This window comes from Triticum dicoccoides, chromosome 4A (genome assembly GCF_002162155.2).
Source record: "Triticum dicoccoides isolate Atlit2015 ecotype Zavitan chromosome 4A, WEW_v2.0, whole genome shotgun sequence".
Classification (NCBI taxonomy): Eukaryota; Viridiplantae; Streptophyta; class Magnoliopsida; order Poales; family Poaceae; genus Triticum; species Triticum dicoccoides.
In genome coordinates this window covers 78,910,062-78,916,061 of record NC_041386.1, presented here as the reverse complement: position 1 = coordinate 78,916,061, position 6,000 = coordinate 78,910,062, and positions in this window count along the sequence as shown.

Below are 6,000 nucleotides of genomic sequence, written 5' to 3'. Positions count from 1 at the left end.
ATGTCCAAGCCCAGCTTGCAGACTCCGTGAAGGAGAATAAGCGGCTTCGACACGGCATATTCAGTAAGTGCTTGAACGAACTTTTTGAAAGAGTTCGGCGAGGAAGCCGGCTAACAGAGTTATGTCTACAGGTATGCTGACGGGTCGTCCCGTGGAGGAGATGCCCGGGTCTGCGGGTGATCTTCTACCAGAGCTCTCACAACTGCACGAACAAGTTCGGCAGGTGATGCAGGGTATTGCCCAAGCCTTGTGGCCGTCCGCCTCCCCGCCAGGAGGCATGGGGGAGCTTATAGAGAAGCTCAAGGGAGCGCGACAACACTTCCGATTATGGAATATATCAGCCTGCCGACAAGGTGCAAGGGAAGCCTGGGCCATGGTGAAGACGCAATATACCAAAGCTGACCCAAACCACATGGCCAAGGTCGGACCTGTGGGGCCTGATGGGAAAGAGATCCCCGTCAGTTTGGTGTATGATCAAGTAGAATTAGCCGCAAAGTATTCCCAACAGGATTGTAGGATAGACAACCTATTGGATGGTATAGAAGAAGAATTTAGTCAGTCTTAGTGACTATGTACTTTAAGTGACATATATAATGTCCCTAGCCGGATTGTAAATCATTTGTCATGGCGGACCTTTTCGCTTCGACCTCTGGACCCGATAGTACGGAGTGTATCCGAATACCCACTCGGTTATGTAAAAACCGGGGTATGCGTGGAAACCAGGCATAGGGGTCATAAGTGCTTGAACAGACAAGTACCCAACTAGCTATGTTATATTACATGGATAGTAAGAAACATCTTCCAGGGAGAATAGTTCCGTTAAGGGTTCCTTTCCCTCGGTACGCATGCCCTAATGTGCATGTCCGAACTGCGAAATGAGACGCAGGCTATAAACATATGGGGGCATGTATCAAAATAAATAAGAGTCATCTTTGTTCACCGACCGAATATTCCCTTAAGAATGCTAGCTTTCGGCTTCACCCAGTGTGAGGTACACATCCGGCTGACTCGGCAGTAACAATCGCAGAGGTGCTCCCCTTATGCCCTAGCCGAATTAACGGGAACATAGGGCATAAATACAAGAGCCAGGCAACCCAGCTTGGCCAAAACTTAAGTCATATAGATGCATATAATCGCAAAAAAAGGTACATGTGGAAGAATAACACATGTGTGGGGCATGAAGCCCAGAAAATTAGTTATATTAAGCTTCTGTATAAGAAGCCCCCAGGTATAATGAGCACGGTTAGCGCGTCAAGATTGTGTAGTCAAGACACAAGTTAGCCCTTTTGAGGCCTTGAGGAGAAGAAAAAAGGACGAGAGAAAGAGAGAAAAGATAGATAACGGATATGCAAAAAATTGACAGGGGTAAGGAGACGAACACAGAGTCCGGCACTAGGCATAGAATCTTCGGAGTCTGGCTCCGTTCCATGGGTTTGGCTCGAGTCAATTGTCTGATGCATCTCGTAGACGGTACGCTCCACCGGTCAGAACCTGGTCAATAATGAAGGGACCTTCCCATTTGGGCTTGAGCTTGTTCTTATTCTTCTCCGGCAGGCGTAGAACTAGTTCACCAACGTTATAGGTTTTGGCCCATACTTCTCTGCTTTGATACATTCGAGCCTGTTGCTGATAGAATGCGGAACGGGCTTTTGCCACGTCGCACTCCTCCTCCAGGGAATCCAAAAGGTCATGTGCTACCTCTTGAGCATTGCGTTGGTTTTCCCCGAAGAGAAAGGGATGATGCAGCAAAGTAGCGTAAGTATTTCCCTCAGTTTTTGAGAACCAAGGTATCAATCCAGTAGGAGGCTACGCGCGAGTCCCTCGCACCTGCACAAAACAAATAAATCCTCGCAACCAACGCAAATAGGGGTTGTCGATCCTTATAGGGCCACTTACGAGAGTGAGATCTGATAGATATGATAAGATAATATTTTTGGTATTTTTATGATAAAGGTGCAAAGTAAAATAAAGGCAAAGTAAATAGCAAAGGAAATAACTAAGTAGTAGGAGATTAATATGATGAAGATAGACCTGGGGGCCATAGGTTTCATTAGTGGCTTCTCTCGAGAGCATAAGTATTCTACGGTGGGTGAACAAATTACTGTTGAGCAATTGACAGAATTGAGCATAATTATGAGAATATCTAGGCATGATCATGTATATAGGCATCACGTCTGAGACAAGTAGACCGACTCCTGCCTGCATCTACTACTATTACTCCACTCATCGACCGCTATCCAGCATGCATCTAGAGTATTAAGTTAAAAATAGAGTAACGCCTTAAGAAAGATGACATGATGTAGAGGGATAGACTCATGCAATATGAAGAAAACCCCATCTTGTTATCCTCGATGGCAACAATACAATACGTGCCTTGCTGCCCTTACTGTCACCAGGAAAGGACACCCCAAGATTGAACCCAAAGCTAAGCACTTCTCCCATTGCAAGAAAGATCAATCTAGTAGGCCAAACCAAACTGATAATCCGAAGAGACTTGCAAAGATAACCAATCATACATAAAAGAATTCAGAGAAGATTCAAATATTATTCATAGATAGACTTGATCATAAACCCACAATTCATCGATCTCAACAAACACACCACAAAAAGAAGATTACATCGAATAGATCTCCACAAGAGAGGGGGAGAACATTGTATTGAGATCCAAAAAGAGAGAAGAAGCCATATAGCTACTAGCTATGGACCCGTAGGTCTAAGGTGAACTACTCACACTTCATCGGAGAGGCTATGGTGTTGATGTAGAAGCCCTCCGTGATCGACGCCCCCTCCGGCGGAGCTCCGGAACAGGCCCCGAGATGGGATCTCGTGGATACAGAAAGTTACGGCAGTGGAATTAGGGTTTTGGCTCCTGTTCTGATCATTTGGGGTACGTGGATATATATAGGAGGAAGAAGTACGTCGGTGGAGCAACAGGGGGCCCACGAGGGTGGGGGCGTGCCTGGTAGGGTAGGGCGCACCCCCCTACCTCGTGGCCTCCTGTTGCGTGCCTTGACGTAGGGTCCAAGTCTCCCGGGTCTTATCTGTTGAGAAAATCATGTTCCCGAAGGTTCCATTCCGTTTGGAGTCCGTTTGATATTCCTTTTCTTCAAACCCTAAAACAGGCAAAAAACAACAATTCTGGGCTAGGCCTCCGGTTAATAGGTTAGTCCCGAAAATAATATAAAAGTGGATAATAAATCCCAATAATGTCTAAAACAGTAGATAATATAGCATGGAGCAATCAAAAATTATAGATACGTAGGAGACGTATCAAGCATCCCCAAGCTTAATTCCTGCTCATCCTCGAGTAGGTAAATGATAAAAACAGATTTTTTTGATGCGGAGTGCTACTTGGCATAATTTTAATGTAATTCTTCTTAATTGTGGTATGAATATTCAGATACGAAAGATTCAAGACAAAAGTTCATATTGACATAAAAACAATAATACTTCAAGCATACTGACAAAGCAATTATGTCTTCTCAAAATAACATGGCTAAAGAAAGTTATACCTACAAAATCATATAGTCTGGCTATGCTCCATCTTCACCACACAAAATATTTAAATCATGCACAACCCCGATGATAAGCCAAGCAATTGTTTCATACTTTCGACATTCTCAAAACTTTTTCAATCTTCACGCAATACATGAGCGTGAGCCATGGATATAGCACTATAGGTGGAATAGAGTGGTGGTTGTGGAGAAGACAAAAAGGGAGAAAATAGTCTCACATCAACTAGGCGTATCAATGGGCTATGGAGATGCCCATCAATAGATATCAATGTGAGTGAGTAGGGATTGCCATGCAACAGATGCACTAGAGCTATAAGTATATGAAAGCTCAAAAACAAACTAAGTGGGTGTGCATCCAACTTGCTTGCTCATGAAGACCTAGGGCAATTTGAGGAAGCCCATCATTGGAATATACAAGCCAAGTTCTATAATGAAAGATTCCCACTAGTATATGAAAGTGATAACATGAGAGACTCTCTACTATGAAGATCATGGTGCTACTTTGAAGCACAAGTGTGGTAAAAGGATAGTAACATTGTCCCTTCTCTCTTTTTCTCTCATTTTTTAGTTGGGCCTTTTCTCTTTTATTATGGCCTCTTTTCTTTCTTTTTTTATTTTTCGTCCGGAGTCTCATCCCGACTTGTGGGGGAATCATAGTCTCCATCATCCTTTCCTCACTGGGACAATGCTCTAATAATGATGATCATCACACTTTTATTTTTCTTACAACTCAACAATTACAACTCAATTCTTAGAACAAAATATGACTCTATATGAATGCCTCCGGCGGTGTACCGGGGTATGCAATGACTCATGAGTGACATGTATGAAAGAATTATGAATGGTGGCTTTGCCACAAATACGATGTCAACTACATGATCATGCTAAGCAATATGACAATGATGGAGTGTGTCATAATAAATGGAACGGTGGAAAGTTGCATGGCAATATATCTCGGAATGGCTATGGAAATGCCATAATAGGTAGGTATGGTGGGTGTTTTGAGGAAGGTATATGGTGGGTGTATGATACCGGCGAAAGGTGCGCGGTATTAGAGAGGCTAGCAAAGGTGGAAGCGTGAGAGTGCGTATAATCCATGGACTCAACATTAGTCATAAAGAACTCATATACTTATTGCAAAAATGTACAAGTTATCAAAGCAAATTATTACGTGCATGCTCCTAGGGGGATAGATTGGTAGGAAAAGACCATCGCTCGTCCTCGACCGCCACTCATAAGGAAGGCAATCAAAAAATAAATCATACTCCGACTTCATCACATAACGGTTCACCATACGTGCATGCTACGGGAATCACAAGCTTCAACACAAGTATTTCTCAAATTCACAACTACTCAACTAGCATGACTTTAATATCACCATCTTCATATCTCAAAACAATTATCAAGTATCAAACTTATCATAGTATTCAACACACTCATAAGAGAATTTCTTTATTCTTGAATACCTAGCATATTAGGATTTAAAGCAAATTACCATGATATTAAGGCTCTAAAAATAATCTAAGTGAAGCATGAGAGATCAATAGTTTCTATAAAACAAATCCACCACCGTGCTCTAAAAGAGATAAGTGAAGCACTAGAGCAAAATTATATAACTCAAAAGATATAAGCGAAGCACATAGAGTGTTCTAGCAAATTCCAAATCATGTATGGCTCTCTCAAAAGGTGTGTACAGCAAGGATGATTGTGGTAAACTAAGAATAAAAGAATCAAATAATACAATACGCTCCAAGCAAACACATATCATGTGGTAAATAAAAATATAGCTCCAAGTAAAGTTACCGATAGAAGTAGACGAAAGAGGGGATGCCTTCCGGGGCATCCCCAAGCTTTGTCTTTTAGGTGTCCTTAGATTATCTTGGGGGTGCCATGGGAATCCCCAAGCTTAGGCTCTTGCCACTCCTTGTTCCATAATCCATCAAATCTTTACCCAAAACTTGAAAACTTCACAACACAAAACTTAAAGTAGAAAATCACGTGAGCTCCGTTAGCGAAAGAAAACAAAAGACCACTTCAAGGTACTGTAATGAACTCATTCTTTATTTATATTGGTGTTATACCTACTGTATTCCAACTTATCTGTGGTTTATAAACTATTTTACTAGCCATAGATTCATCAAAAATAAGCAAATAACACACGAAAAACAGAATCTGTCAAAAACAGAACAGTCTGTAGTAATCTGTAGCTAGCGCAAGATCTGGAACCCCAAAATTCTAAAATAAATTGCTGGACGTGAGTAATTTATCTATTAATCATCTGCTAAAAGAATTAACTAAATATCACTTTACAAATAAAAATGACAGTAGTTCTCGTGAGCACTAAAGTTTCTGTTTTTACAGCAAGTTCAACAAGACTTTCCCCAAGTCTTCCCAACGGTTCTACTTGGCACAAGCACTAATTAAACACAAAAAACACAACCAAAATAGAGGCTAGATAAATTATTTATTACTAAACAGGATCAAA